The 23434-nt window shown below is 28.7% G+C and overlaps 1 long non-coding RNA gene across 9 annotated transcripts in view; it reads left to right on the forward strand.

The window, feature by feature from the left end:
• Positions 1–23434, forward strand: part of LOC122269977 (uncharacterized) — a 377717-nt gene that overhangs the window by 83399 nt on the left and 270884 nt on the right. For all 9 annotated transcript variants that reach the window (XR_011637278.1, XR_011637273.1, XR_011637272.1 and 6 more), the window contains one exon: positions 17105–17222. This is a non-coding gene — a long non-coding RNA (uncharacterized lncRNA). The remainder of the gene's footprint in view (positions 1–17104; positions 17223–23434) is intronic.

Genomic DNA, 23434 nt, shown 5'->3' on the forward strand with positions numbered 1-23434 from the left:
ACTTCTTCTGTGTACTCCTTTCTTTTAGACCCCTCTTACAAATCAACAAAACGCCCCTCTTGCATTATCAGCCAAATACCAGCAGCCCACTTTTCACCTTAAACTTTGACATAGGGTGGTAGGGGCAAATTACCTATCTTTTTTCCTTTAAACGACAAATAAAAAGCATCTTAGGAATAGACTTTTTGCACTTGGGAATCATCGTCATTAAGTTCGCAGGGGGCGGAGTCACGGGTCTTTTATCACTTTTACCTGACTGCGTCTTCAGGGTGATTAAAGAGGATTATGGTCAAGCTGAACTGGGCTATTTCGGAGAAATTTTCACATTCGAGTCCAATTTGCTTCGGTCTTAGATAACATGACCTAACGAAGTCATATTAAGTCGTCTTCGTGTGAAAGGGAAGGTTTCCATTTCTTCACCCCTCATCAACAACTTGGCAATTTTGCTGATGCTAAAATAAATAATATCATGCCAAGTAACAAAATTTCTTTGATTTCTAACGATTGCGAATACAATTTATGCCAAGAGGTATTCGAGCAGTATTTCGGGCTAAAGGTGGTCGTCCAACAGTGTATTGAGGGGGTGGTCATAATAATTTGGCCATATATATGTATATATATATATTCCAAAGTTCCTGCAGTTTTTGGAATCTTAAATTTGATAGAGAAAAAAGAAAGAACAATATTTTTGAAATGAGTTTTGTTTCATTTGGAAACAATAATACTGTTATAAACTATGTAGTTATATAATAATGCTATATACATTTTATTGTACGAATACTATAATAATAATAATATAACACTATATACTAATTTAGCAATGCTGTATCAGTTTTATTTCTCATTTTTATTTTCATATCTAATAAGTATTCCTTAGTAAATGCTAATACTTACAGCTGTATTAATAAGAACTTTTTCATTAATTTTATTTTTCATTATCTTAAATTACTTTAGAATCGTTTTAAATCTTAAATGTATTTCAATTCAATGTAAAATGTTTCTTCAATGAAGGAAATTAAATTTTGACCGTTTCGCACTTTCGATGTTTCCTGAATGAAAGACAATGATGAAAAATCAATTATCACGGTATTACTTGATTTTGTAGCGTATCTACCACTACAAAATTACAACTACAATTCACTAGTATATAAGACATATTAACTCGACTCTATGTCGGGGTACCTTTTCATAGATGACGGTTGACATGGTCTAATACTCCACCCCCACATTGGTGACCCGGACGTGATGTGAACACGCCTACCTTGGCAGTAACGCCCACTTCGATATGAGCACGCCTACCTAGACAGTAACGTCTATTTCGATGGACGATTCACATTGAACAGTTGACTTGCTACTTGTGACTGCGACATTATCCACTTCCTCGCACTGTTGCTACTCAGTCTCGAGCACACAACGTCGGCCTGCATACACTCGACTGCTAAAGGCAACACTGGAGCGGCTACGACCGTGAATTTAATACACCTCTCACATTCAGCACTCAAAAAGTACGGTGATCTTAATACAGCTCTCCCGGCTTCGCACAAAAACTGCACTGATTCAACTAGTGGTATCCATTCATCGAATTCTATCACAGATATAATTCTGGTGGGGGGAGTACTGTAGCGTATCTACCACTACAAAATTACAACTACAATTCACTAATATATAAGACATGTTAACTCGACTCTATGTCGGGGTACCTTTTCATAGATGACGGTTGACATGGTCTAATACTCCGCCCCCCACAATTTCTTCAACTTTGTGGTCAGTGCATCAACTTTAGCCTATCTCCACATCGGGTGAACAATATTTGTTTCAAGTATTTTTCTTATGTTAGTATTCACATCTGAATAAATAAGAAAATCCCCTTTTTACTTCGATTTTCATTTAAAAAAAAAATCTCGAATGATTTTAGATTTGTTTCAATTTTTTTTCTCCTTTTTTAAAAAAAAATTTCAATGGAAGGAACTAAGTTTTGTACTTTTTCTCCTTCGTTTTTTGTTTCTGAGTTAAAGACAAAGCTGAAAAATCAGTTCTAAATTCCGCAATTTACCTCTTTGATCAATTCCGCAGTCAGTGTATCTACCCTGGCATACCTCAAGTTTGCATTATACGATGTATATTTTTTCTGTATATGTTACCACTAACATCTGTATCAATAAATCTCTTTCTATTTCTGTTTCTTTTTTTCTTTTTTAAAAAACCCCTTAATAATTCAGAAGTCTTCAAATTCCAGTTTGCAAAACAATGCATCTGGAATAGTTATTGGCATTAACTTTTTAATATATCAATGGAAAGGGTGGCTGGCATTAATCTATCTGATCTTAAATCTGTTCTCGTTACCCACCAAGAAAGCCTAACTAATTTGGAGAATGTCGGTAGTCGTTTTTAAGGGTAGGTCTTTACTGGACCGCCCAAGGCGACCCTATCAACGGAACGGTGTCGAAAAGCTTTCTTTACAATCCAATACCGATCCCTAAGCTCCCTGATACTCTCATAAATCACGTTAACTTTTTTGTTTGAGCAATGACCTGACATGGACACAGACAGGGAAATACTCTTTGTTTATGGTTAACTTGGCATTCATCTTCGGCTGGAAGGCGTGCCTGAACTCTCCAAGAGCTTTTAGATTCCAAAAACTTAGATTTAGAGTAAATTCAAAATCGACACGAATCGATCATTCTTTTAAATTTCTGACTTTTTTCTTTTCTTTCAAGAGTTAGTGTGGCGCTTAAAAATCTCTTGCTAATCCATTGCAGACTGTTGAAAGACCGCCTTTGAGTACAAACTGCATAAAACCATTTGCCGCAATTCTTAATGTAATAGAATAAGATTAAAGTGGTAACTTCATTTTATTCAGGCTTAATATGCAAGGATAACATATAATTTAAGGTGGCTCTTAAAAATACAACCTTCGAAATACTTATTTTTCACTTTTACGGCTTAAAAACAAAATAACTTCAATAAAAAATTTTATGTTTTATAAAACTTTTTTAAGGCTTCTAACTTATTTTGTTTGAGAAATGACATCCCGAGCAACAATTTTTATCTTGGTCCCAGTTGGGCTCAATATGGGTCCAATACGGACATGCACTGAGGAACCTATATTGGGATGTCTAGATTTTTTAATATTAGTCCTATATAGGGCCAATATATGGGTCCTACATTGGCTGAATAATGAATATAAAATATCGGGTAAATCTGACAATTCTATATAGGGTCGATATTGGGTGTAAAGTGACTGTAATAATTTTATAAAAAAAATTTAACGAAATATTTAAAATAACAAATAATTATATGAAATGCATAAATTAAAAAGTGTTAAATTGTGCTCTGTTATTTAATAATGCGTTTTCAATGCAATCCTTTTATTACCGTTGCAAACAGAGATAAACAAACTCAGCCCACTTTCCGAGTTTACGTTACCCTTTAATACTATTATGAAAGAAATACAATTAAAAAGGAAATATTATTAAAAAAGAAATATAATTAAAAAATATAAAATATTGTAAGACTCTTTCCGTAAATTGCACAAATTACTTTTACAAAAAAATGTCTAATTACATCCTAATAAACATTCAATTACATTAAGTTGGGGCTCAGCGATCTGAATCGAATTAATAGTTAACTTCAAATCATTGTTAAACAGATGTTTTTCCGATTTTTTTTTCCTTTATTGAACTATTAAATCCCATCTATTCCTGATACTCAGTGTACATTATCAAGTCTAATTCTTTTAAAATTATATGTTTTATTGATAGCATGTACATTTCCTATGATTTTGAAACCCACAGCAATATTTAAAAAGGTATAAAATGAATTTTTTTAAAGAACTCAATTAAACTCTATTCAAGTTCACTATCACCAACGTTACACACTTTATTCTGAGGAAGAATCTGTTTTCTCTTTTCGCACACTCTTCTCTTTTTTTAACATTTGCAAATAAACACTCCACTCTGTTAAGTTGAGAATATTCACTGGTCTACATCTTGTTTATAAATTCTTCGATCTGAATAGTTGTGAGAAAAATAGAACTTCGTTTCGCTTGGTTACGTTTTTCGCTGTACCGATATTTTCTTCAACATTTCGTGTATTTTCATTTTATGCAGTGGAAAGAAAAGAAAAGAGGATGAATAAATAAATAAACAAACGAAGAACAAGTCAACGCAAATCATTATTCCGATTTGTTTTCCCCATCTTCATTACTTAACGTTTATTTTCGTCTGAAAAATGCTATTTTCAAGTCATATTTGATGTATTTGAGTTACATTTAGAGGGAAGGATTTTTAGAGAAATTAACAAAATTCTAATTTTTCGAAAACATATAATTTAGATAAATTTCTTTTAAATAATTAAAGTTGGTTTTACAGTAATTCAGTGTGATACTCAGTCAAATATAACAAATTGAACGCCTTAGTAAAGGAAAAGGTGGTTCTATGTAACATTTTTGATGAAAAATCGAAATTTCAGGATTTCAAAATCAAAATTCAGGAGAAAAGTGAAGGATTTTAATTTCGTTACATTTTACTAAAACACACACACACATATATATTGGATCGATTATTCAAATGATATTTATCAGCACTCACAAAAATATTTTGTTCAATTATCGATAATGTCGGCAATTATATGGCACTACATTTTAGAGGACAAAAATGATCGTATGTGCGATATTTGTCATATGATATGCTATTTACCATAATAAACTAGGAGAATTTTGTAAAGTATCGTAATCGTAATGTTAGAAAATATCGAAATTTTACGATATATTCATATCTTACGTCCAGCTTTAGGTTCTAATTATATTGTACTGATCCGGTACTTTAAATAATGATAAGTAAATACTAAACTACAGTTGCATGCGGAGGACTTTGAAATCCAAGCCTGGGACAAACTTCTCGATTGGGGGCTATGTTAAATACCTCTGAAAAGTGGAATAGGATAGAAAAAAAACCCAAATTAAGTTGAATTATTTTTTATATTCATATAATTCAAATTTCAATTTCTATAAAGTATTGTTAAATATTCATAAAAAAATAATAATAAATAAATAAATATTATTTCCAAGATATAATTCTTTTTCTTAAATGTTAAGAATATTAAGGACCTTAGTCCCACTCTGCACGTCTTAGGTTTTGCTTAAAAGGCTCTTTTTTGAAGGCTCCGTCGTAATATAAAATATGAACAATGTGCTATTTTCACAATGCTTTTTAATAATATGCTTTTTTGTGAATAATATGCTATTTTTTATTACTGTTGTGAGCTTGCTACTACTATTACTCATGACAGTTAGGCTAAGTTTAGCCTATCCATCTAAAGTCAGCGTTGTTTAAGCTTATTTAGAAAATGGCGCAAAACGTCAATATCGAGAAAAGCCATAGTTTTGAGAAAAAGAAAAGCGTTTGTGTTGTCAATTTTTTAATATTTAAAAACTTACTCCAATGCTGCATTACCTGAGCTTATAAAAATTTTCAAAAACTGAGAATAAGACAGAGATTTTGATAATTTTCATCTAAGTGAAAAATGTCAACAAATTGATGATTTTCAAAAAAGCTTAATAACTTGTATAATATTTAAGTTATCTGTTTGTTTTAATGCCCAGTTAATTCTTCTCGGCAAGATTATACAGGGTTATTCATAATTCCCTCAGCCTGTAAACACCATTTTTCTTCACTACAACTGGCTTCAGTGATACATGTTACTGCCATCTACCTGCTTAAATTAAAACTTGAATACTTTCGGAATAATTTCATATGTTCTTTTTTGCCATATTCGTCTTCGTTTTTCTACTATAAAGCTTCGAAACCCCGGAGGGAATTATGAATAACCCTGTATATATTTAAAATCATCGCTTTGCTTTAAGTATAAGGCACTTAAACTATGACTTTTTTACTTTCCTTGGCGACAGAGCTTCGCAAAACAGCTTTAACGGACATTAGAATTTTGTAAACCTTTCAACAAGTTTTCAAATACAAAAATCTTGTAAAATAATTTTGAAAAATAAAGAAAAAAAACCATAAATTTCGATCAGAATACTTGATTCTTTGTACAAAAAATTTCAGCATGCAAAGAAAATGGCTGACGGATATGGGGAAAAAAACTGTTTTTGTCTGGTACAATTTATATGGCAATTATGATTAATTTCGAAATATCCCTCCTTACCTAGTCGCACGTGGTCCTTGAAGACAATGCCTATTTTTTTATACCTTTGGAACGGCCTCCAAAAAGGATTGACTTGGCGTAGAATAATTGCAATCCAGCGGTCAGAAAAGGTTGAACATCGATTCTTAAATATGAATCGATTAAAATACAACAGAGCGCATTGCTATTTACTCGATTATTGGCCCGTCGAGTGTTTCAATCGTGTCTAGAATAGACGATTAAATATTAGATTCTCTTGTTTTTAAGTTTCGTTTTTGTTTGAACCTTGCTTAGCAGGTTACACAGTGAAAATGAGACTGAGATACTTTTTCACACCTTGCCGAATTTTTATTTTTTCAAAAAAGCGTATTTGGTTTGATTATTTTTTTCCAAAGATTAGATTTTTTAACTTTGTTTTTGTTTACTGTCATTTATTTATTTTTAGGTTATAGTGAATTAAGAGGTCTTTTCATTCGCGACCAAATTTAACCACCAAATTGGGATAAACGGGTGCTTATAATTCAATACCTATATTTATATTTTAGTTCTCACAAATAAATTTATTATTGATATTTATTCTACTTAGTTTCTTTCGAATTATATAAACTTCGAGATTGTCACTGAATTAGAAACGGAGAATTAAGCTGACATTATTTTAGAATTTCTACCTTATTTTTTCGTTTAGGTAAATTTATATCGATGTAATTTTTCAATCAGTATCAGTATGATGTAAATGAAAAATTATTATTAAATTGTTTTTATTTATACTCGCAGTTATTTATTTATTATTTGTAGTATTTTTTCTTCTTTTTTCTGTTTTGCTTTAAAGTTAATAAAAGTGAGCAAAGTTAGTAATAAATTATAGAAAAATTGTTACTGAATAATCTTTCAGCTTAAGACAACTCACCATTCCCTTGAAGGAAAGGAGTATTATATTATCTTAATTTGAATAATCATGGTGAGTTGTTATGTTATCTTAAACTATTCAATGTAGTTTATATTTAAAGAAATTATACCCCACATGGAGGGAAAATTGCAAAGCTTAAAAGGAACAGTGCAAATGGAAAAATTCAGATGCTAGGAATATGATCAATAAAACAAAGCCCATCTCAGTTTTAAATTAGAAACTATACATTCTTTATTCTTTAAAGCAATTAAAATGCTAATTTTTAATTTCTCTATTTTTTTCGGCATAATTGTTTAACTGACTAATGTAATAAAACTAAACAGGTTAAGGCAGATCTTAGCTATTTTTTTAAAACTTGCTTACATTGTCGCGACTAACTGTGTAGTAATAAAAATTTTGAAATTTTTTGGTTCACATATTCTTACAGTAATGAAAAGTAAGAGTCCAATTGTAATAATGATTATTCGATCCAATACTCCCTTTTTTTTTTTTTTTTTTTTTTTTTTTTTTTTTTTTTTTTTTTTTTTTTTTTTTTTTTTNGAAAAAAAAAAAAAAAAAGAGAAGAAATGGATGGTTATGATTTTCTAAGCGGGTATTGGCCTGGTAATAAATATATAGACTGTCTTGAGAACGCAAGACTACTACTACTACTAAAATAAAAATAAGAAAATAAAAAGTAGTTAGCGAAACAATATTAAATTATGGTATGTTTTCTTTTGGATTTTCGGGCATGAAGTTGACCAGAAAATCACCCTGTTTCGGAATAAGGGTTAAAGATTTAAATCCATTTTAAACGAAATACAATGTTAATTTTTTTCTCTGTGCAAACTTTAACTTCTTAAGCTGTTCCTATTTATATAAGGTTGCTTATATCATTAAACTGTTCTTTTTATTAATATTATTATGCTCTATTTCTCTTCGTAGTTGGAAACCAAAACTAATTCAAGAAATAAATATTGGTTTACAATAATTGTCAACATCGTGTCCCAAACGGCCCTGTGTCCCAATAGATTTGGATTGGACATAGCAACAAGGGAGTGGCGACCTCAAGAAAAAAAAAAGACCACCTGTCCCACCTTTAAAGTTCTTCTTTATCCTTCTCCCTATTTCTTCTTCATCTTCAGAAGTATACAGAAAAGCATGGTTGCTATCGCTGCTTCATATTTTTTAGCACGCACCTGTCATTCTCGCCAAACTCAGCTGATTGGGCGACGCCAAAGAGCACCTGTTTCGGTTTTCGTTTCTTTGTTGGAGATTGCTGATATCCAAGCTTTATTTCACTTTTGTTTTTTCGAAACTCATCTTTCCTTTAATACGATATTTCTTTGAAAAAAAAAACATAAAATTTTGCTTCAACGAGTTTTTTTTTTTGCATTGTTTTTTGAATAATTATTGGTTTATTCAATTACCCTTTTTTAATTTACGTTTCGCTATGAATTTACATTCATCTGCATAGTTTATATATGAATTTAACAAAATTAAAAAACCTTATTGTCGCAAGAAAAATTGCTAAATCTTGAAAAAAAGTTTAACATATGGAAAACAAAAATCATCAACAGAGATATTTAAAAGGATATAAATTTTAAACCAAAATTTTATCCATTCAATCGTAATTTCGACCGTTAACTTATAAATCTTCATTTAAGATCGAGCTAAGCTAGTAATTTTTTTTTTGGTAGAGGGAACATTTAAAAAACTATTTTTTTTTTAACCACTTTAAAAAAAAAATGAAATAAAATAAACATAAATTCTTTTGAATTATGAATTTTACAATTTTTACTTTCACGTACTTTCTCCAAAATTCCCTATTTTATTTCAGGTGATTTTTTCTTCTTTATAAGCGAGAGGATGTTACTTTATTTTATACACTTTTTTCAAACTGCGTCAAAATTTGAAAAACCGGCTTTCGAAATTTTAAATTTTTGTGTATTGTTACTTTACATTAATAACATAACAATAGTTTGGTAATTGTTTTAAATTATCAAATTTGTTGTTTATTGTTATTTTTGGGAGGGGTAATGAAATTAATTAACTCTGGGTTAAACATTAAAAACATATAAAATCAATTTTTTTTTATAAATTTCTCAAAAGTATTAATAAAGAGATAAACGATTATAAACCGATAAAAGATTATTGACAGAAAAATAGTATTAATAAATTCTGTTTAGTTATGTATCCATGAGTCAATTCAGAATGTTTTGGCAAAGCACATTTTTCAAATTCTGCTGAACAATTTTTCTTCTTGTGTATTGAAATATGCTTATAATTTCAATAATTTTTCTTAACACGAAACTCAAGAAGGTTTAAAATCTACTTTTCCCCTCGAAAATTTGGCTCCAGGATAGGGGCAAAAAAAAAAAAAAAAAAAAAAAAAAAAAAAAAAAAAAAAAAAAAAAAAAAATGAATAATTTGTAGATAAATATTTTTCATTTTAACAGTTTTTGGAAAGACTAATGGGAAAGAAAGATAATGAAGACCAACAAATATTAAATAATTTTTAACTACTAATTCGATTATTATTCGCCAATTTTTTATTTATTTACGTTGAAGAAATTCTAAAGTTACTGTGAATCTTAAATAATTGAATTTATTTTAAAATTCGTATTCATAAATTCAAAATTATATTTAAAATCAAAGATGGTAACTAATTTTTTTTTTTCAGCTGTAGTAAGTTGTTAATTTTTCCCAAATTTTCTGCTCAACCAATATTTCTTTGTTTGTACACATTTTTAACATGTATTATTTTCTTTCCTATTTTTTCATTAAAAATCTCAACATTAGCTTTCATTTTTTGCCTTTTTTTAAAAAATTGCATTTATAATGTGTGTTTATTTATATTTATTACCTTTTAGTATTTAGCTTCATGAAAATTTTAATTGCTATTTCTTTAATTTTTAATTACTTTTTTTAATCTGTTTAAAATTAGCTGCTATTATGGATAAAAAATTTAGCTTCAAAACTAACAAGAAAAAAAAAATTGCTTTTCCACGCTTTTACCCATATCGTTTTTATTAATCATCGGAATTATATTAATTATTCCAGTTATTTCCGAAATACCTTTAAAAAAATATTAATTTTAATGACTTTTCTGTTATAAATAAATAAGTTGAAATAAAAATAAATAATAAAAATAACAATTATTTTCGTTTTTCATGCTCATATCCCTGAGGCTTTCCCTTAATTCGCATTTTCCAAAGTGAAGTTAAATTTTTGCTGAGGTATTGTCGTTTACAAATTTTTAGTTTATGAGGCTTGGTATTATGTTTTTCATAAACGCAAAGGAAATAAAAACAATGATTTGACACTCAACCGAAAGTAAAAATGGAATTCATTATTTTGTTAGGGGTGAAATAAATAAGCAATGAAATAAATACTGAGAAACACTTAAAATCCTGTTTTTATAAACCTTTTCGAAACAAGAAAATTAAATCTTTTTATTTATTTTCATCTAAAAAAATGCATGAACAGTTTCTTTCTCCCTCTTTTTCTTAATTCCAACATCATAGAAAGAGAAACGCCATTAATTTGAAGAAACAAAAGCAATAATCAGCCAAACGATGGTAACCACAACCACGTATCAGTGACGTCACGCCCGAAAACAGGTGAGTATCAAGAAGCAAAACTTCTATGTCCTCTGGACTATAGTCCGGATTCTGTGAGAAAGTTTGCTCTTGGAGGGTGACCTTTGATCGGGCAGATGATGTCTTCCCCGCCCTTCTCCTCTCCTACCACCCCCAGCATCGTATTTTAAAAAGGGCACTACCGGAAATGTCATAATGTTTTCGGCTCATAACCCTTTCTATCATTACACGAAAATTCTACGTCACCATAGTGTCGCTTCATGTCACAACAAAGTGATCTTAGCGAGGATTCCTTTTTCATCTTCTTCAAGTTTCTTGAGATTGTTATGTCTTGAGATCGTTTGGTGGGAAAATGAAACTTCGTCTGATACGGACGGGCTCTGTCCGAGCTTGCTCGTCATTGAACTATTCAGATCTAAATTACATCGTAACTCAATTTTTTTGTTCTTAATTTTTTTTCGCTTTAAATTTAAGTGTTGCACTGATATTTTTCCAAAGTTTTCAGTCTATTATTCAAATTAGATTTTATTAAGGATTTTAATACGCAGTGAGGATGAAAATGGAATTGAAGAGGATATTCTATTCCCTAAATTAAATGTTTAGAATGTTATCATCTTCTATCTGCTCTTATTATGCCATTAAAGCCCAATTAGACAGCAAAAAAGCAAAGTTTAAGAAATTGCAAAAATAAATTAAAATAATATGGCAACAATTCTTCAAAATTGCCTTTTAAAAAAATTATTATCAGTTACAAATTAATTTCAGTTGTAACATATTGTTTCGTCTTTTATGTTTTCAGTATCACCAAGTTTTCATTAATTCTTAGTTATTGCCAATTCTAAAATAATTCTTAAATTAATCGAATAAAATATTTAAAAATGAATAGCAAGAAAATGCAAATTAAAAGAATACTTTACAGAAGAAGAAAAATGAACTGTGTATAATTTCCATCTTTTTGCCTTGCAGCATTTATATATTTTATATATTATGCATTTTATATATTATACATTATATATTTTATATATTTATACAACTATTATATATTTTTAGAAAATGAAAACATTTTTAAAAACTCAATAAAATTCGTACGTTCTGTTGTAACAGTTCTCTAAGATTGTAGGAGTTATATGCAATGAAGAAGAGAATGCTAACATGTAGCACCATTTGTGCCAATTTGTCATAAAACGAGATTAGACTCTTGGACAATAAGGAGCAACTTTAGCACAAAAAACTTTACAGTAGCGATAATAATAATAGAATAGCATTTCATGACGTTTCTACTCGGAGGTTGTTAAGTTTTTTTTTAAAAATTTAAATTGAAATTTACGTAATTATTTTGAAAATCTCTAATATTTTGTAGGATGAAGAAAAACCTTTAGTAAAGAATATTTCTATGTATTTTGGAAAAATCAATTTGTACTGGAATAATAGAATTAGAATGTTAATGTGCAATTTAAACTGTTAATTTTTACGAGGGGGTGGGGTGGACTTTGAGTGTAAACAAACTAGCGATAAGTAGTTAAGTCTAATTTTTTAGTATCAAAAATTGTAAAGCATTTTCTAAAAATCTAATAGTTAAAAATAAGTTTTAAATACCATAAGCTTTGGTAGCTTCACCGGGTTTTTAAAGTTTAACTTTAAGCAGTTTCTGAAAGTTCCAATAGATCATAGAGGAGACAGTTGTCATCCAATTAAAGAGATAATATGTTACTATTGATAATTTATTATCACGTTCAACTCAACTATTCTTCATATTTTGGTTCAAAATCCAATCAGAGCACCAAAGTATTTGTCTTAAAAACGAGAAAGGTTACCCAACTAGCTTAGCTGTCCCAGTTTAAGTTATAATGTTTTCTTATTTATTTTTTATTAAGTTTTTTTTTTCTTTCAGTTGTACGAAATTCTACTTTCTATTGTTTCCTAAATGGCCTGCTCACTAAAATGAAAAATATCACACTCTTAAATTATACAACTTAGAAAATTTTCAAAATATCACGTTATGAAAACAGTTGAAAATGAAAGGGTTTTAGGCATTAAAAGAGTAATTTGTTTTCATGAATGAATGAAAAGTAAGTTATTTACTAACAAACAAAAAAAAGTTTCTTTAACGGAAGAGTGAATCTCGCGATCAATTTGGGTGTGTATTTCTACGCTTGCTTGATCATTCTAAACGTGGTAATTTATAACAATAAATTTCACGATTGTTTCCATCAAAGTGAATACTGCCTTAACTGTAATCACCTTCATGATAATTAGTTTCAATTGTCGAATTTTAAAAGTGTTTAAAACATAATTGGTCTCTTTGCTAACAATGACATCTAAGGTTACATTTTCTTTACTTGACAATTCTGTTATGGATCTAACAATTCTGTCATTTGAATGTTTTTGAGACTGTTTTTCCAAAATGAAGCCTCATGCCTATAATAAATATATAAATAAATAGAAATATAAAATACACACAAATAAAAAAACATAAGAAAGTTTTAACAGAAAATCTAAGGTGGACACAATTACAATAAACTTTTAAATTTTACAGAATTTTCAAACTATTGTTTTAAAAATGCAAACTTGATTTTTTCTAGAATAATAATTGTTGATGATGATGTTGAAATGAAAGCAAAATAATAAAAAATATAATGAAATAATTAAAAAATCTGTACAATGAAAAAAAAATTTTTTTTTTATCAAATTGAATAAATAAAGAATAAGTTAACGTGTTTATAAAAATTAAAAAAATTTGAAAAAAAAATATAGTTTGATTTTGATATACATTTATATAAATTATACTTTACACTAATACTATTACATATTTATAATAATACTTTATATAATTCTACATTTCAATATATTTCTACTTTTATATTTGACTTTTCAATGATAATTGATTTTTAAAACATTTTAAATGCACCGTACCAAAGAAGAAAAAAAATCGTCTGCTTGTAACATATAAAAGAAGCTGAAAATTATTAAATATAATGTAGTTTTCGACATAAAAAATATCGTCTGCATTTTTCTGTTCCAAACTTTCATTTTGTAAAAATGATTTTAAATGCAGTTGAGTTCGATTTTACAGAATCAAATATTTAAAAAATTGTACTAAATTTTTATGAAAGATTTATCTTATTTATAATAGCAATAATGATTTTGGCTTGGTAATAAATAAAGGAATGAAATACGTCCAGATTAGTAAGTATTCTTTTTTTCTGTGTTTGCCTTAGAATAAACTTGAATGTTTTATTTTTACAGATCTGAAAGTTCTAAATAATTATGATTGTGACAAACTTTAAACCTTACTATGCCTTAGAATAAACTTGAATGTTTATATTTTTACTGATCTGAAAGTTCTAAATAATTATGATTTTGACAAACTTTAAATGATTTGCAAGGAAAAATAAGGAAATTTTGCCCAGATATGAATACAAAATGAATAATATTAAGAACTTTAAGCTGTTCTTTAATAATTTACTAAATTGTACTCACTTAAAATAGTTTAACAACTGTTTTGATCTTATGGATTGTTTTGATTTTCTTTTGTTTTTAACATTCAAAGAGCTAGATCATATACGAAGATTATTATCTTATTTCAAATTATGATTTTTCAATCAAATTATAAATTTTATGCTTAGTTTCATTTATGAAATTAGAATGCCATTAATGTTAGCAAAACTAAGAGATTTATTTTTGTTTCTTCCAAGAGATTTATTTCTGTTTTAAATAACTACTATTTAATATTTTATGACATTTTTCTTTTATTAATTACTTTTCTAAGTTAAATTAATACGATATTAAATATTGTTATCAAGTTCTAATATTATATTACTTCTAAATTAGCGTGCCTGTCGCTTTAAATGACAGTTCTTTTCATACAGTTGGTCAATCATTATCAAACATTAAAACTAGCTCATTTTTTTTTTCTTCTCAGCATTCTAAATATTAGAGAGATAAAAATCACTAGTTATTGAGAACCTGAAGGCGGGAATACAAATTCAGAAGTAACATGTTCTGGCACGCAAGTCTATCTAAGATAGGTCACCCGTGTTTTCTGATTGGATTTGTAACATCTTGATTTTTCATTATTCTAAAATATTGATGCATTATTATCAAATAATGTGAATAGAATAAGTTTCAAACAATGTATAACATCAAAAATAGTTTGGTTGTGAACGAAGGGATTTTAGCTTTTGTTTACACACTGTAAAAATTTTCGTGTCGAATTACGCTACCGGCACTTTGGGCGCAATTTCCGTAAAATCCATTTTTACCATAAAATATTATTCCTATACTGTCATTTTTACAATAACATTTATTTTAGCAGTGGTGGCTCAGGGGATGATGTGCTCGGGTTCGAATCCCAGTGATGACTGGTCGATACGAATTCCACACAGGGACTACAGTGCAGACGTAAAATATCCTCAGTGGTAAACGAACCATGGGTTAGAGCCCACTTGCCGTCATGTTAACCGTGAGAGGTTTTCGTGGTTTAAGGTAAATGCGAGTTAGTTCTATGAAATAGTCTTCCTCGAAGGCAAATTTCTCCCTATACTTGATCCAGGAATTCCCTTGTCTTCTGGATTGGGTTCAAAATTACGAGGCTACGGTGTTGAACATTGGTAGTTGGTTAGTTATATAATGATATATTAAATAACTAACCAACTACCAATAACTAACCAACTACCAATTTTCAGTTTGCTACCACCTTTGGTTAGTAGTAAACTCAAAATCGGGCTGTCTGTTCAACGATGGTTATAATATTAAGTAATATTTATTTAACTAAAGTGATTCAGTGATATTACAGTAACTATTATTCTGAAAATTATAGTAAATCAAATTTTTTCTCCGAACAATATGTTCCAGTATAAATGATTTTTGCGGTAAAAAATACCGGTTCACGTAATTTGATCTGAAATTTTTTGCAGACTAGGAAGTAGGCTAGATTATTATTCCATCATATTTGTTTAATCAATATTATAAAATGAAATTTAAGAGAAAAAGAAACAAAAACCTGTGTCAATATATATAACGACACATTTTTATAAACTTTTTAACCGATGAAAAAGTAATTTACTTATTTAATGATATATTATTAATGCGTATTTTAATAAGCATGATCAAATTATTTTATTCGCAATTTGGCCCTGCTGAGAATTTGTAAAAATTATTTTGAATAATGAGCATAGTAATTAGTCTTAAAATATATACAATAATATTTTTTCATACAACTATAATGACATTTAAAGAAAGGTAGACAGTATAAAATTATAACTATTTTTAATTATTACAATTCTAATAACGTATGTATTAATTAGTTTTGCTAATTAGATTAAATTTATGGAAATAAAAAAATTTTTAAGTATCACTTCTGTTTTTTTGCAGTGTGCTTTTTATTTGCATTTTTTTTTTTTAAAAAAGGGGGGGAACATATCGATACACGACATTTTGCATAATGATGAATAATCATCATCATGCAAACTCTTGTGTAAAAGGTTAATATCGTAGTTATCATAGAACAAACATGACGTAACGATGATACTTTCAAGAAGGGAAAGGGGAGCCTGCCATTAGATTTCCTTTTGCATTAGCATAAAATTATATTGAAACATAAAAAAATTAAAACAAATCTGTGTTTTTTGCTTTAAGGAAAAGTAATTTATGATAAAGTAAATTTTGTCATAATTTTTTTTAAAAATAAATATAGAATATTTCTTACTCTTACTGTTACAACAAAAAAAAAATTTTTTTTTTCGACTCTATCTAGCTTTAACTGAACTTTTCTAATGAAATTAAGCGTTTTAATAAAAGCAAATGTTTGCTGCTATATAATTTTTTCAGCTGTAATACACCTTATTCTAAGATTTTTATATTCATTTTTGTTATTTTTATATGTTTGTTTTTTTCCCTCTTATTTTTCAGAATGTCGTAAATCCCTGATAAATGAATAAAACTTTTATATAAATTAATGTTAGAATTGCAATAACCTGTCCCTCTTTTCAATTAGACAAGATATCTCCTGCGTCCCTCAACATTTTCAAATTCGAACAAAGATTAAATTAACTGCGGTCTAAACCTGTCAAATTTAAACCTGCCAGATTTTAAACTAAGAAACATTGTAGAAGCAAAAAATTAAATAATTTTTACTCTACTGACTTGCCAAATTAAAGGGTAACTCTTTTCATGCCATAAAACATTAATTACAGATCTACTAAGAGCAGGTGAACTGAAATTTGACAAGAGAGAAAGAATTTCCGAACTCGACACAGAAATATATGATCACAAAAAAAATCTTGAATCCGAAGACAGGTGATTCTCGTAGTAATGGAGACACTTCTTTCCTTAATTTTATATCTAAATACCTCTTTTACCCATTAAACAGGTGGTAGTAATATTTGTACCCTTAATTAAATTATATTCATTCATGAATAATTCAACAATCAGTTGACATGATAAGTTGATATTTTTTTTTTCTTCCTTCGTCAAGGTTTTCTCGGAAGAAATGCGCCATTTCTAATTGGAATCATTTAGCAAAGGATAAAAAGAATAAGAAGATATTCGATTCTTTAAAATGATTGGATAAACATTTCGATTCGAAGAGAATGGTATGGTTTTTCACTAGCTATTTTGACACATATTATGTGACTATTGTTATTTAAATTACAAGAATTGAATTATATAATTTAGGTTGAGAAAGCTGGATGTTACTACAGTCAAACCCCGCTATAGTGAACCTTCAAGGGGCCGAAATTTCGGTTCACTATAACCGGGAGTTCACTATATCCGTTACGCAGGCAATTTACTAATAGTTCCCAAACTCCTCCCTTTTATTACATTATATTCATATAAATGACTGAAAAATATTATGTAGTAGCAAAAAATGTGTTATTTTTCATCACTCTTCGTCTTACGTACAAATAAAAATTAGTAATCTTTAGCTAATGAGCAATCCTCAACATCAGATATGGAAACACTTCCCGACTCTCAGATAATTTTTCCTGAATTTCTGTTATTCCGCTTTTTAAACCTGTCTAACCTGCCATTCGAGCACATAAAAGTAGTTTCAATAGATGGTTTTAAAAATCGGTATATGTATTTATTTTGAAATAGAAATTTCAAAATTATTACATAGAAAATAGGGGGGAAATCAGTCGAAGACAGAAAAAAGTTCATTATATCCAACTTCCTCACTTTTTGGTTCACTATATCCACTAAAAATAACATTATACGTGTATAGCAAGGCACGGGACCGAGCATTTCGTTCGCTATATCCGGGAGTTCACTATAAGCCGTGTTCACTATAGCGGGGTTTGACTGTATTTTATTCTGGTGAAACTCGTTTTTTACAATGAGCGTAATGTAATATTTAAAGTTGGAAGCATTTAAAAATTTCCGAATACCCTTTTTTCAGGAGGGGGGAGGGGAGAGCGGTAAATTCACTTCTTAAGGCGTTTTAATTAATAGCGTGATTAAGTTTCGATAACACAAACTTTTTTTTTTCAATTTCGGTAATGATCTCTTAAAGTTTAAATTAGCAAAAGTATGTCATTTTTTAAAAAAATTATACCCTTTCATATTTAATAAAAAATTATAATTGGTAAAGATAATTTTTTTTAAAGTTGACTACACGAAAATTTATTTAATGTGTAATTATTGATAATAAGATTGTAGAAATACAAGAGAAGTGCTATATTTAATTGCTTTTTTTTTCCAAAATTTATTCGAAAAAACACTCAATTCACTTTAAATATTCTAATTATTTCCTATTTATTTTCAACTGTATATATACGCTGTATAGATTTTCTTAAAGTTTGATAAACGCTAAATTTAAAATAATGATGTAGATTAGACTTTAAATAAATAGTTAAAAGGTTTTGATTGGGTCATTCACCACATATTTAACTCATTAACAAGCTATTCGTTAGTGTGATTTAAGCATGTTAAAAATACAGAAATGAAACACATTTTTCATGTGAAGATTAAATATGAAAACCTTTTGCCTTCCTACCTCCTCCTTATAATCCTTATTTTATTAACATATTTATACAGCATATAAGAAACTAAATTTAATTAATGTCATGTTTTCATTATTCTCTTAATACAAAAACATGAAAAGGGCCAACGAAAAAACATATCGCTGTTAATATATTCCATGAAATGATGATTGTGAAATAAATTAATAAATTTGAAACGTGAAATAAACTTGAAAATAAATTTTCATTATTAAAGGAGAGAAAAATTGTTGTGGAATAAAACATTTTTGATCCATTTTCTCTCGTACCATATTCTATGGCTCTGCATTTGAGACTGTAGCAAAGAATATAAATATTCTTTGATATTAATATAGTACTGTATCGACTACAGATCGATACTTGGATTGAATATAATCCTACCTAAAACTAAAATTTCAACAAATAAAAATATATCTTATTTATTTAAAAATATATGCTTAAAAGTAGTATTTTTTTCAATGCTAAAAAGGAACCAAGGAGTTATTTTCAACAAGAGTTGTCATGACCCTGAGAAATTCAATTTGTTTAAGTAATTTCATGAAATTCCTTTTCCGAAGCAACGATTATAAAAATAAATTCAAGTAAACATCCCTATTATCATATCATACTTCTCCAAGAGAGAGAGAGAAAAAAAAATCTTCAAATTAAATAACTGGACGGAAGATGAGAGGTAAGGCCAGGCATCTTTTTTTGGAAGATATAATGAGATAATGTCGCCGGATGGTAAACCGGCATATATTCACCTTTGTGTGGAGAAAGAAGTTGATCAACGATGCGTAACCTAACTGGTGTTACGGCATCTCACCAAATCTTAAACCTGCTGTCTTCTGTGCCCTTTAGCCTTTACAAATTCAGCAGAGAAAACATGAGCCAGACTATTTTAAATATCTCTTATTGGTCCTATAATCATTGAAGAACGCGAAGGGGTCTTGTTGGCAAACCACGTAATATGAAGACGATAATTTTTAACCTAATAACATATTTTTTAAGTTCTCTGCATTACCTAAACAACTAAGTCTGAAAAAAACGGCACATATATGAACATTTATTTTTCTTACAATTTCTTTACTAACGCGCACGCAGTCGATTACGCACAAGCAAAGGGATGATCTTCAATTGTCGATAACGCGCTGGCGATATTTGCATCGAACGTGTTAAAAGAAAAGTACATATAATTCACTTATTCTTACAGCAATAATGTCATCAACTATAGATCTAAATTTCAAACTTCAATTTCTGCTTAAGGGACACTTCCAAAAATTAAAATTCAACAAAATAATATCACCACTGCTGAAATCGATCAATCTGAAATATGAATATTCAAGGCGTTTCGTCATGCTGACACATTTTTACTCATCTACAACTAAAATTTTTTTAACAAACCAAGTTTAGGGCAAGCTGCTTTTATTATTTTCATTTAATTTTAGTTACTCAAGCAAAGTGCTTGAAGTGTATATACAGCAACCTCACTGACTGCTGATCGTAAAGACTCAACACAAACTGAACTTAAATTCACGATGAATGGGATAGAGGGGGCTTCGAAACCCAGGTTCTAAGATTAATTGCTCCACTAGGACTAAGTAATAATGTCACTGACTATGAGTAGCTTTTGAAATTCATTTAATATTATAATAAGCTATTATTGTAGTAAGAATTTTATCGAAAACCAATTTCTTTTTTTAAATATTTGCGCCCAGAGTCAAATACAACACTCGCTTTGAGTAGCATTAATCGTTTCATATTTCTTAAAAGAATTTCGTTAAAAATTGCTTTAAATTTTTTAATTGCAAATCATTTATGTAGAATGTTTGGTCAATCAATATACGTCGTGTCCTTATTTTATTCAAAATAAAGCGGGATATCATAAAAAAGCTTAAATAAGGCGCTTAAAATTACTAAGAACAGTACAATTCCTGTGAATTTATAACTTTATGATTGTCTTGCTCTCGAAATCATTTTATAAATTTCCACAAAGTTTCCTTTTTACAAAAATAAAAAGTTTAATTGGTGACTGATATTATTTTAATTCATTAGTTTGCATATCAGGCTATTATAGGAAGTTTGAAACTTATACCAATAAAAAATGAGAAGCATGAGCATTTTTTTATTTTATTTAACTAATCCTATTTCCAAAATAATTAAAAAATGTTAAACGCCAAATTTTTTTAAAAATGTAATTAAAGATTAAGATGCGAGAAAAATAGCAATTAAAAAAATGAGGTGAATAATTTCTCATAAACAACACTTGAAAATAAAGTACAACAAAAAAGTACTCTATTTAGCAACAATATGCACCACAATCTGTAAATCACTAATTAGGGCGAATTCATGCAGGCAATTTTTACGATGGATCCAAATTCAATTTTAAGCTTTTCCCTTTTCCAAATTTCCACTCAACTTAAAATGGATATCTTTTCTAAATGAAAAATTCCATCTTTTTAAATCCGTTTTCCTTAGTATAAATTGGAAAAATAATAATTATATATAATGAAAAACCTTCAAATTGCATAGTCGCCGGAAAAAAAAGGAACGAAGACGACTCTCAAAAAACGTATAAATCAAATGAAATGAAAAAGAAGGGAAAAAATTGTCCAACGTCTTATAAGAAAATGGGAGGACATCATGGAATACAGAACCAGTAATTCCTTCATTAATTCCGCTCCGTTGGCTCCAGAAACACTTTTTTTTCATTTAAAAAAAATTCATTTGAGCTCCCGCAACTGTTTTCTATTTCTCCCTTTCTCACGAAGACCTTTTATTAAAGAAAAGTAGCTCCCAGATCGATTTTATTTATTTTAATTAGTAAATTTTTTTAAACACTTTTTAAGAAGAATGAAGACATCCTATTCGGTGATGGTACACTGAGAAAAAATATATAGTCAAAGCTGCTTGATGTATTTGATAAACTCAAGTCGGGGGAATCGATGATGTTGATGATAGTATATTTAAAATGAATATTTATCTAAAAACGTAGATGAAAAACAGAATGGTTCGTTAATTTTATTTATCTGAAGTTGCTCTGTCAATGTTAATTTATCTTTGAAACATTAAAACGCAATTTATTTTGAGTGATGCTATACTAGGCAATAGTTGAGTAATTTTCCCAATATTGTAAATTTATTTCTACATGGCATCTTTAATTATTGCAATATACTTCTAATGATCCGCAATAGATTAGTGGTTAAGGCATTTATTGAAGCCGTCATTGTAAAAATGCCCCCAGAGGCAGCTCGAACCCTAAGCAGCTTTACATGAATTAATGGCAACTTTTTTTTGGAAAGTAAAGGCTGTCGGTGCGCAATGATTACCAAATTGTCTCCATCATCCCAAAATTCTCCCACTACTGGCTGTTACAGGAGGGTTTTCCTCCATATTATTAATAAATTACTAAAATGGTGAGAAATGTTCTTTCAGAAAAGCCTTTAGTTTGCTATAAGGTTTAAGATCTTACTAAACTATAAAAATTTTTATACTTGAATGTATATGATATTTACAATTTTCTTATTAATGATTACGCCAGGAAATCTGCTCAAACCCATTTTACGTTAGAGGCACTGATAGAGCATTTACGTTATAGTTTGATTCGAACTTCAAAAAGTTGAATTGCATAAGTCATAAAATTATTTTTGTCTGTTATACCGAGGTGTCATCAATCAGATAAAATCACATATTGATATTATTTAAGTTTTTGATAGTCATGGAGCAAAATCATTACTTTGCTTTAATAATTTGATTCTTTATGGGAGATAAATTATTTGACCCTTTATCAAAGAAAATTTCTATTTTTATCACTTAAATCAAATTGAATTTTTTGAACGTGCATGTAGCCCCAAATAGCTAAAAAATTAAGAACGTTGAGAAAAGTGATAAAGTATGAAAAAATCTAGTTTAAAAAATAGTGACGATCATTAGCCCCGGAAATAAGATCAAGATATGAAAAGTCGGTATTAAGGCAGTGTGAAAGTTAATTTAAAATTGAATATAACTTATATACAACAAATATTCTTTTCATTTGTAATAAAGTAGTTTAAGAATAATAATTACTATATCTTATCTCACTTTTGGTAATAGTATACCAAAATTTATGTCTTGATGAAAGGAAAAAAAAGGAAGATTCAGTACTCATTAAAAGGACAGGCTCATTTATAAATGTTTTCGTGTTTATTGACAATGAATAGCACTGGTAAACAAATGATAAAATTTACAATGCAGATTCATTTTAAAAATTCGGAATATAAATATTCACAATTTATTTACAACTTAAACAACAGGAAGATCAACTTCGGTGTTGCAGTAATCACATAATGTAATAAATTTTTCTCTTGAAAATCACATGAAAACAGTTTTTTTTTTAATAAAGCATTGGTGCAAAATCGGGAAAGGAGAAGAAAAAGTATTACTATAACTTAAAAAACAAACTATGAAAACATTCATATAAAAGTAACTTCTTTTTAAAAAATTTTAAATTATTTTTATTTTTTCCAACTCAGAATATTTTATGAATTCGACTTAAAATTGCTATATTACAATATACTATTAATATTACTAAAAAATATTATAAATATAATCCTCTGTCAATGGCACACAATAACATACAATACTGTTTTCAGGGATTTTCCGAACTTCAAAAATATAAATAACTCAATCACACAACTTTTTAGTCATTCCATAACTTTCTTCTTATATACATAGATATATAAGAATCATAAAATATACAATATGAACAAGGCACTAAGCATCATAGAAAGACTTCTCGTAGTATACAAAAATTTCACAGACATTTTGTGTTTGTAATCGCTCTTTAC

The sequence above is a fragment of the Parasteatoda tepidariorum genome, chromosome 7 (genome assembly GCF_043381705.1).
Source record: "Parasteatoda tepidariorum isolate YZ-2023 chromosome 7, CAS_Ptep_4.0, whole genome shotgun sequence".
Taxonomy (NCBI): Eukaryota; Metazoa; Arthropoda; class Arachnida; order Araneae; family Theridiidae; genus Parasteatoda; species Parasteatoda tepidariorum.